The following is a 10562-nucleotide window of genomic DNA, read 5'->3' on the forward strand; positions in this document are numbered from 1 at the left end:
CGGTGGAAATCGTGTGGTTCCGGTTCATCTCCAGACGGGCATCTCCTATCGTTGAGCCTGCCCACACGACACCTTCATTAATTGACTTGTATTCATTCTGTAATCTGCTGTGTGTGGTTGTGACATTCACAACAGTAAAGTGTTCTAATTTAACTCCCTCTATTGTCCGTTCATTTACGCCCCCTGTTGTGGGTCCGTGTCACTACACTTTCCCAACATATGCCATGCTAATATTATGCTAACAACCTATCTAAGGACATGCTATCTGTCTGAATGAAAAACATGTCTTATGAAGTGGAAACTGACTGTCCGTCTGTTGCTTGCAGACAAAATTCAAATATGCTTTTCTTATCTTGCATTCAAAACTCAAATATGCCGTATGTAGCTTGCAGTCAAAATTCAAAAATGCTGTTCTTTACTTGCTTTCAAAATTCAAATATGTTGTCCATTTCTTGCATTCAAAATTCACATATGTCGTCCATTTGTTGCAGTCAAAATTCAAATATGTTGTCCATTTCTTGCATTCAAAATTCAAATATGTCGTCCATTTGTTGCAGTCAAAATTCAAATATGCCGTCCATTTCTTGCAGTCTAAATTCAAATATGCCGTGTGTTGCTTGCAGTCAAAATTCAAATATTCCATCCATTTCATGCAGTCAAAATTCAAATATGTTGTCCATTTCTTGCATTCAAAATTCAAATATGTCGTCCATTTGTTGCAGTCAAAATTCAAATATGCCGTCCATTTCTTGCAGTCTAAATTCAAATATGCCGTGTGTTGCTTGCAGTCAAAATTCAAATATTCCATCCATTTCATGCAGTCAAAATTCAGATATGCAGTATGTTGCTTGCAGTCAAAATTCAAATATGCCGTGTGTTGCTTGCAGTCAAAATTCAAATATGCCGTATGTTGCTTGCAGTCAAAATTCAAATATGCCGTGTGTTGCTTGCAGTCAAAATTCAAATATGCCATCCATTTCTTGCAGTCAAAATTCAGATATGCAGTATGTTGCTTGCAGTCAAAATTCAAAAATAACGTATGTTGCTTGCGGTCAAAATTCACATATGCCGTCCACATTTTGCAGTCAAAATTCACATATGCTGTCCACTTCTTGCAGTTAAAAATTCAAATATGCCGTATGTTGCTTGCAGTCAAAATTATACTTGAACATCTGCAGCTTCCAAAGAAAATCAAAAATTAACATCTGTTGATTTGCCTAAAATGTTGGACTCGCCTTTTGATCCTTGAAAACAAAATTCAAGTTCATCACCTTTCTAGATACAGCAATATGTACATAGATGATTCATTTACAAACATCCTAACTGCAGCATTACACTGCAGGAGTTTAAAATTTACAGCTAATCGGATGGCGATATACACACCTGTGATGAGAGCTGAACAAATGTTCACCTTACCTGCAGTAATCTCACCTGTATTGAACTGCCACACTGATGTACATATGGACAGCAGGACTGAAGAATGAACATGAAAACCCTGATTACAAATGAAAACAGACACTACAAAGTAATTAAAGGGTGATTTTAGTTGACCCCAACCACGTCAACTAAAGTGAGGCTCAACCTCAAAAGACAGTAACAGAGTATATGAATGTGCTCATAAGTAACTTATTAATTTACCGGCATCCTATTAGCACTATGAACATATATATTTTGCAGATGATTATTATAATCATCCAAAGATCACTATCAATATAGTTTTTGCAGATTATTAATATAAAGGCATCCCATTATCACAATTAATTCATATATGCCATGCTAATATTATGCTACCAACCTATCTAAGGACATGCTATCTGTCTGAATGAAAAACATGTCTTATGAAGTGGAAACTGACTGTCCGTCTGTTGCTTGCAGACAAAATTCAAATATGCTGTTCTTTTCTTGCATTCAAAATTCAAATATGCCTTATGTTGCTTGCAGTCAAAATTCAAAAATGCCTCCTTTTTCTTGCCATCAAAATTCAAATATGCCATCCATTTTTTGCAGTCTACATTCAAATATGCAGTGTGTTGCTTGCAGTCAAAATTCAAAAATGCCTGATGGTGCTTGCAGTCAAAATTCATAAATCCCGTATGTTGCTTGCATTCAAATTTCAAAAATGCCGTCCATTTCTTGCAATCAAAATTCAGATATGCTATGTGTTGCTTGCAGTCAAAATTCAAATATGCCGTATGATGCTTGTATTAAAAATTCAAAAATGCTGTCCATTTCTTGCAGTCAAAATTCAAATATGCCATTCTTTTCTTGCATTCAAAATTCAAATATGCCGTTCTTTTCTTGCATTCAGAATTCAAATATGCCATCCAATTCTTGCAGTCTACATTCAAATATGCCATGTGTTGCTTGCAGTCAAAATTCAAATATGCCTGATGTTGCTTGCAGTCAAAATTCATAAATCCCATATGTTGCTTGCATTCAAAATTCAAATATGCAGTTCTTTTCTTGATTTCAAAATTCAAATATGCCGTCTATTTTTTGCAGTCAAAATTCAAATATGCCATTATTTTTTTGCATTCAAAATTCAAATATGCCGTTCTTTTCTTGCAGTCTACATTCAAATATGCCATGTGTTGCTTGCAGTCAAAATTCAAATATGCCTGATGTTGCTTGCAGTCAAAATTCATAAATCCCATATGTTGCTTGCATTCAAAATTCAAATATGCAGTTCTTTTCTTGATTTCAAAATTCAAATATGCCGTCTATTTTTTGCAGTCAAAATTCAAATATGCCATTATTTTTTTGCATTCAAAATTCAAATATGCCGTTCTTTTCTTGCAGTCAAAATTCAAATATGCCATTATTTTTTTGCATTCAAAATTCAAATATGCCGTTCTTTTCTTGCATTCAAAATTCAAATATGCCGTCCTTTAGTTGCAGTCAAAATTGAAATATGCTGTGTGTTGCTTGCAATCAAAATTCAAACATGCCATATGTTGCTTGCAGTCTAAATTCAAATATGCCATATTTTGCTTGCAGTCAAAATTGAAATATGCAGTTCTTTTCTTGCATTCAAAATTCAAATATGCCGTCCACCTCTTGCAGTCAAAATTCAAATATGCCGTTCTTTTCTTGATTTCAAAATTCACATATGCCGTCCATTTTTTGCAGTCAAAATTCAAATATGCCATATGTTGCTTGCAGTCAAAATTATACTTGACCATCTGCAGCTTCCAAAGAAAATCAAAAATCAACATCTGTTGATTTTCATAAAATGTTGGACTCGCCTTTTGATCATTGAAAATAAAATTCAAGTTCATCACCTTCTGGATGCAGCAGTATGTACATAGATGATTAATTAACAAACATCCTAACTGCAGCATTACACTGCAAGAGTTTAAAATTTACAGCTAATCGGATGGGGCTATACACACCTGTGATGAGAGCTGAACAAATGTTCACCTTACCTGCAGTAATCTCACCTGTATTGAAATGCCACACTGATGTACATATGGACAGCAGGACTGAAGAATGAACATGAAAACCCTGATTACAAATGAAAACAGACACTACAAAGTAATTAAAGGGTGATTTTAGTTGACCCCAACCACGTCAATTAAAGTGAGGCTCAACCTCAAAAGACAGTAACAGAGTATATGAATGTGCTCGTAAGTAACTTATTAATTTACCGGCATCCTATTAGCACTATGAACATATATATTTTGCAGATGATTATTATAATCATCCAAAGATCACTATCAATATAGTTTTTGCAGATTATTAATATAAAGGCATCCCATTATCACAATTAATTCATATATGCCATGCTAATATTATGCTACCAACCTATCTAAGGACATGCTATCTGTCTGAATGAAAAACATGTCTTATGAAGTGGAAACTGACTGTCCGTCTGTTGCTTGCAGACAAAATTCAAATATGCTGTTCTTTACTTGCATTCAAAATTCAAATATGCCGTATGTTGCTTGCAGTCAAAATTCAAAAATGCCGCCTTTTTCTTGCCATCAAAATTCAAATATGCCGTCCATTTTTTGCAGTCTACATTCAAATATGCCGTATGATGCTTGTATTAAAAATTCAAAAATGCTGTCCATTTCTTGCAGTCAAAATTCAAATATGCCGTTCTTTTCTTGCATTCAGAATTCAAATATGCCATCCAATTCTTGCAGTCTACATTCAAATATGCCGTGTGTTGCTTGCAGTCAAAATTCAAATATGCCTGATGTTGCTTGCAGTCAAAATTCATAAATCCCATATGTTGCTTGCATTCAAAATTCAAATATGCAGTTCTTTTCTTGATTTCAAAATTCAAATATGCCGTCTATTTTTTGCAGTCAAAATTCAAATATGCCATTATTTTTTTGCATTCAAAATTCAAATATGCCGTTCTTTTCTTGCAGTCAGAATTCAGATATGCCATTCTTTTCTTGCATTCAAAATTCAAATATGCCGTCCTTTAGTTGCAGTCAAAATTGAAATATGCTGTGTGTTGCTTGCAATCAAAATTCAAACATGCCATATGTTGCTTGCAGTCTAAATTCAAATATGCCATATTTTGCTTGCAGTCAAAATTGAAATATGCAGTTCTTTTCTTGCATTCAAAATTCAAATATGCCGTCCACCTCTTGCAGTCAAAATTCAAATATGCCGTTCTTTTCTTGATTTCAAAATTCACATATGCCGTCCATTTTTTGCAGTCAAAATTCAAATATGCCATATGTTGCTTGCAGTCAAAATTATACTTGACCATCTGCAGCTTCCAAAGAAAATCAAAAATCAACATCTGTTGATTTTCATAAAATGTTGGACTCGCCTTTTGATCATTGAAAATAAAATTCAAGTTCATCACCTTCTGGATGCAGCAGTATGTACATAGATGATTAATTAACAAACATCCTAACTGCAGCATTACACTGCAAGAGTTTAAAATTTACAGCTAATCGGATGGCGATATACACACCTGTGATGAGAGCTGAACAAATGTTCACCTTACCTGCAGTAATCTCACCTGTATTGAAATGCCACACTGATGTACATATGGACAGCAGGACTGAAGAATGAACATGAAAACCCTGATTACAAATGAAAACAGACACTACAAAGTAATTAAAGGGTGATTTTAGTTGACCCCAACCACGTCAATTAAAGTGAGGCTCAACCTCAAAAGACAGTAACAGAGTATATGAATGTGCTCGTAAGTAACTTATTAATTTACCGGCATCCTATTAGCACTATGAACATATATATTTTGCAGATGATTATTATAATCATCCAAAGATCACTATCAATATAGTTTTTGCAGATTATTAATATAAAGGCATCCCATTATCACAATTAATTCATATATGCCATGCTAATATTATGCTACCAACCTATCTAAGGACATGCTATCTGTCTGAATGAAAAACATGTCTTATGAAGTGGAAACTGACTGTCCGTCTGTTGCTTGCAGACAAAATTCAAATATGCTGTTCTTTACTTGCATTCAAAATTCAAATATGCCGTATGTTGCTTGCAGTCAAAATTCAAAAATGCCGCCTTTTTCTTGCCATCAAAATTCAAATATGCCGTCCATTTTTTGCAGTCTACATTCAAATATGCTGTATGATGCTTGTATTAAAAATTCAAAAATGCTGTCCATTTCTTACATTCAGAATTCAAATATGCCATCCACTTCTTGCAGTCTACATTCAAATATGCCGTATGTTGCTTGCAGTCAAAATTCAAAAATGCCGCCTTTTTCTTGCCATCAAAATTCAAATATGCCGTCCATTTTTTGCAGTCTACATTCAAATATGCTGTATGATGCTTGTATTAAAAATTCAAAAATGCTGTCCATTTCTTACATTCAGAATTCAAATATGCCATCCACTTCTTGCAGTCTACATTCAAATATGCCGTATGTTGCTTGCAGTCAAAAATTCAAATATGCCGTTCTTTTCTTGATTTCAAAATTAAAACATGCCGTCCAATTTTTGAGGTCAAAATTGAAATATGCCGTATGTTGCTTGCAGTCAAAATTCAAATATGTCGTTCTTTTCTTGCATTCAAATTTCAAAAATGCCATCCATTTCTTGCAATCAAAATTCAGATATGCTATGTGTTGTTTGCAGTCAAAATTCAAATATCAATCAATCAATTTTTTTATATAGCGCCAAATCACAACAAACAGTTGCCCCAAGGTGCTTTATATTGTAAGGCAAGGCCATACAATAATTATGTAAAACCCCAACGGTCAAAACGACCCCCTGTGAGCAAGCACTTGGCTACAGTGGGAAGGAAAAACTCCCTTTTAACAGGAAGAAACCTCCAGCAGAACCAGGCTCAGGGAGGGGCAGTCTTCTGCTGGGACTGGTTGGGGCTGAGGGAGAGAACCAGGAAAAAGACATGCTGTGGAGGGGAGCAGAGATCGATCACTAATGATTAAATGCAGAGTGGTGCATACAGAGCAAAAAGAGAAAGAAACAGTGCATCATGGGGACCCCCCAGCAGTCTACGTCTATAGCAGCATAACTAAGGGATGGTTCAGGGTCACCTGATCCAGCCCTAACTATAAGCTTTAGCAAAAAGGAAAGTTTTAAGCCTAATCTTAAAAGTAGAGAGGGTGTCTGTCTCCCTGATCTGAATTGGGAGATATATGCCGTATGATGCTTGTATTAAAAATTCAAAAATGCTGTCCATTTCTTGCAGTCAAAATTCAAATATGCCATTCTTTTCTTGCATTCAAAATTCAAATATGCCGTTCTTTTCTTGCATTCAGAATTCAAATATGCCGTCCTTTAGTTGCAGTCAAAATTGAAATATGCTGTGTGTTGCTTGCAATCAAAATTCAAACATGCCATATGTTGCTTGCAGTCTAAATTCAAATATGCCATATTTTGCTTGCAGTCAAAATTGAAATATGCAGTTCTTTTCTTGCATTCAAAATTCAAATATGCCGTCCACCTCTTGCAGTCAAAATTCAAATATGCCGTTCTTTTCTTGATTTCAAAATTCACATATGCCGTCCATTTTTTGCAGTCAAAATTCAAATATGCCATATGTTGCTTGCAGTCAAAATTATACTTGACCATCTGCAGCTTCCAAAGAAAATCAAAAATCAACATCTGTTGATTTTCATAAAATGTTGGACTCGCCTTTTGATCATTGAAAATAAAATTCAAGTTCATCACCTTCTGGATGCAGCAGTATGTACATAGATGATTAATTAACAAACATCCTAACTGCAGCATTACACTGCAAGAGTTTAAAATTTACAGCTAATCGGATGGCGATATACACACCTGTGATGAGAGCTGAACAAATGTTCACCTTACCTGCAGTAATCTCACCTGTATTGAAATGCCACACTGATGTACATATGGACAGCAGGACTGAAGAATGAACATGAAAACCCTGATTACAAATGAAAACAGACACTACAAAGTAATTAAAGGGTGATTTTAGTTGACCCCAACCACGTCAATTAAAGTGAGGCTCAACCTCAAAAGACAGTAACAGAGTATATGAATGTGCTCGTAAGTAACTTATTAATTTACCGGCATCCTATTAGCACTATGAACATATATATTTTGCAGATGATTATTATAATCATCCAAAGATCACTATCAATATAGTTTTTGCAGATTATTAATATAAAGGCATCCCATTATCACAATTAATTCATATATGCCATGCTAATATTATGCTACCAACCTATCTAAGGACATGCTATCTGTCTGAATGAAAAACATGTCTTATGAAGTGGAAACTGACTGTCCGTCTGTTGCTTGCAGACAAAATTCAAATATGCTGTTCTTTACTTGCATTCAAAATTCAAATATGCCGTATGTTGCTTGCAGTCAAAATTCAAAAATGCCGCCTTTTTCTTGCCATCAAAATTCAAATATGCCGTCCATTTTTTGCAGTCTACATTCAAATATGCTGTATGATGCTTGTATTAAAAATTCAAAAATGCTGTCCATTTCTTACATTCAGAATTCAAATATGCCATCCACTTCTTGCAGTCTACATTCAAATATGCCGTATGTTGCTTGCAGTCAAAATTCAAAAATGCCGCCTTTTTCTTGCCATCAAAATTCAAATATGCCGTCCATTTTTTGCAGTCTACATTCAAATATGCTGTATGATGCTTGTATTAAAAATTCAAAAATGCTGTCCATTTCTTACATTCAGAATTCAAATATGCCATCCACTTCTTGCAGTCTACATTCAAATATGCCGTATGTTGCTTGCAGTCAAAATTCAAAAATGCCGCCTTTTTCTTGCCATCAAAATTCAAATATGCCGTCCATTTTTTGCAGTCTACATTCAAATATGCTGTATGATGCTTGTATTAAAAATTCAAAAATGCTGTCCATTTCTTACATTCAGAATTCAAATATGCCATCCACTTCTTGCAGTCTACATTCAAATATGCCGTATGTTGCTTGCAGTCAAAAATTCAAATATGCCGTTCTTTTCTTGATTTCAAAATTAAAACATGCCGTCCAATTTTTGAGGTCAAAATTGAAATATGCCGTATGTTGCTTGCAGTCAAAATTCAAATATGTCGTTCTTTTCTTGCATTCAAATTTCAAAAATGCCATCCATTTCTTGCAATCAAAATTCAGATATGCTATGTGTTGTTTGCAGTCAAAATTCAAATATCAATCAATCAATTTTTTTATATAGCGCCAAATCACAACAAACAGTTGCCCCAAGGTGCTTTATATTGTAAGGCAAGGCCATACAATAATTATGTAAAACCCCAACGGTCAAAACGACCCCCTGTGAGCAAGCACTTGGCTACAGTGGGAAGGAAAAACTCCCTTTTAACAGGAAGAAACCTCCAGCAGAACCAGGCTCAGGGAGGGGCAGTCTTCTGCTGGGACTGGTTGGGGCTGAGGGAGAGAACCAGGAAAAAGACATGCTGTGGAGGGGAGCAGAGATCGATCACTAATGATTAAATGCAGAGTGGTGCATACAGAGCAAAAAGAGAAAGAAACAGTGCATCATGGGAACCCCCCAGCAGTCTACGTCTATAGCAGCATAACTAAGGGATGGTTCAGGGTCACCTGATCCAGCCCTAACTATAAGCTTTAGCAAAAAGGAAAGTTTTAAGCCTAATCTTAAAAGTAGAGAGGGTGTCTGTCTCCCTGATCTGAATTGGGAGATATATGCCGTATGATGCTTGTATTAAAAATTCAAAAATGCTGTCCATTTCTTGCAGTCAAAATTCAAATATGCCATTCTTTTCTTGCATTCAAAATTCAAATATGCCGTTCTTTTCTTGCATTCAGAATTCAAATATGCCATCCAATTCTTGCAGTCTTCTTGCAGTCTACATTCAAATATGCCCTGTGTTGCTTGCAGTCAAAATTCAAATATGCCTGATGTTGCTTGCAGTCAAAATTCATAAATCCCATATGTTGCTTGCATTCAAAATTCAAATATGCCGTTCTTTTCTTGATTTCAAAATTCAAATATGCTGTCTATTTTTTGCAGTCAAAATTCAAATATGCCATTCTTTTCTTGCATTCAAAATTCAAATATGCCGTTCTTTTCTTGCATTCAGAATTCAAATATGCCATCCAGTTCTTGCAGTCAAAATTCAGATATGCTACGTGATGCTTGCAGTCAAAATTCAAATATGCCGTATGATGCTTGTAATAAAATTCAAATATGCCATTCTTTTCTTGCATTCAAAATTCAAATATGCCGTTCTTTTCTTGCATTCAGAATTCAAATATGCCATCCAATTCTTGCAGTCAAAATTCAGATATGCTACGTGATGCTTGCAGTCAAAATTCCAATATGCCGTATGATGCTTGTATTAAAAATTCAAATATGCCATCCAGTTCTTGCAGTCACAATTCAAATATGGCGTGTGTTGCTTGCAGTCACAATTCAAATATAGCGTGTGTTGCTTGCAGTCAAAATTCAAATAAGCAGTGTGTTGCTTGCAGTCAAAATTCAAAAATGCCCTTCTTATCTTGCTATCAAAATTCAAATATGCCGCCCATTTCTTGCACTCAAAATTCAAATATGCCATCCATTTCTTGCAGTCAAAATTCAGATATGCTACGTGATGCTTGCAGTCAAAATTCAAATATGCCGTATGATGCTTTTAATAAAATTCAAATATGCCATTCTTTTCTTGCATTCAAAATTCAAATATGCCGTTCTTTTCTTGCATTCAGAATTCAAATATGCCATCCAATTCTTGTAGTCAAAATTCAGATATGCTACGTGATGTTTGCAGTCAAAATTCAAATATGCCGTATGATGCTTGTATTAAAAATTCAAATATGCCATCCAATTCTTGCAGTCACAATTCAAATATGGCGTGTGTTGCTTGCAGTCACAATTCAAATATGGCGTGTGTTGCTTGCAGTCAAAATTCAAATAAGCCGTGTGTTGCTTGCAGTCAAAATTCAAAAATGCCCTTCTTATCTTGCTATCAAAATTCAAATATGCCGTCCATTTCTTGCACTCAAAATTCAAATATGCCATCCATTTCTTGCATTCAAAATTCAAATATGCCATCCATTTCTTGCAGTCAAAATACACATATGCCATCCACTTTTTGCAGTCAAAATGTT

Source organism: Thalassophryne amazonica, chromosome 13 (assembly GCF_902500255.1).
Source record: "Thalassophryne amazonica chromosome 13, fThaAma1.1, whole genome shotgun sequence".
Taxonomy (NCBI): domain Eukaryota; kingdom Metazoa; phylum Chordata; class Actinopteri; order Batrachoidiformes; family Batrachoididae; genus Thalassophryne; species Thalassophryne amazonica.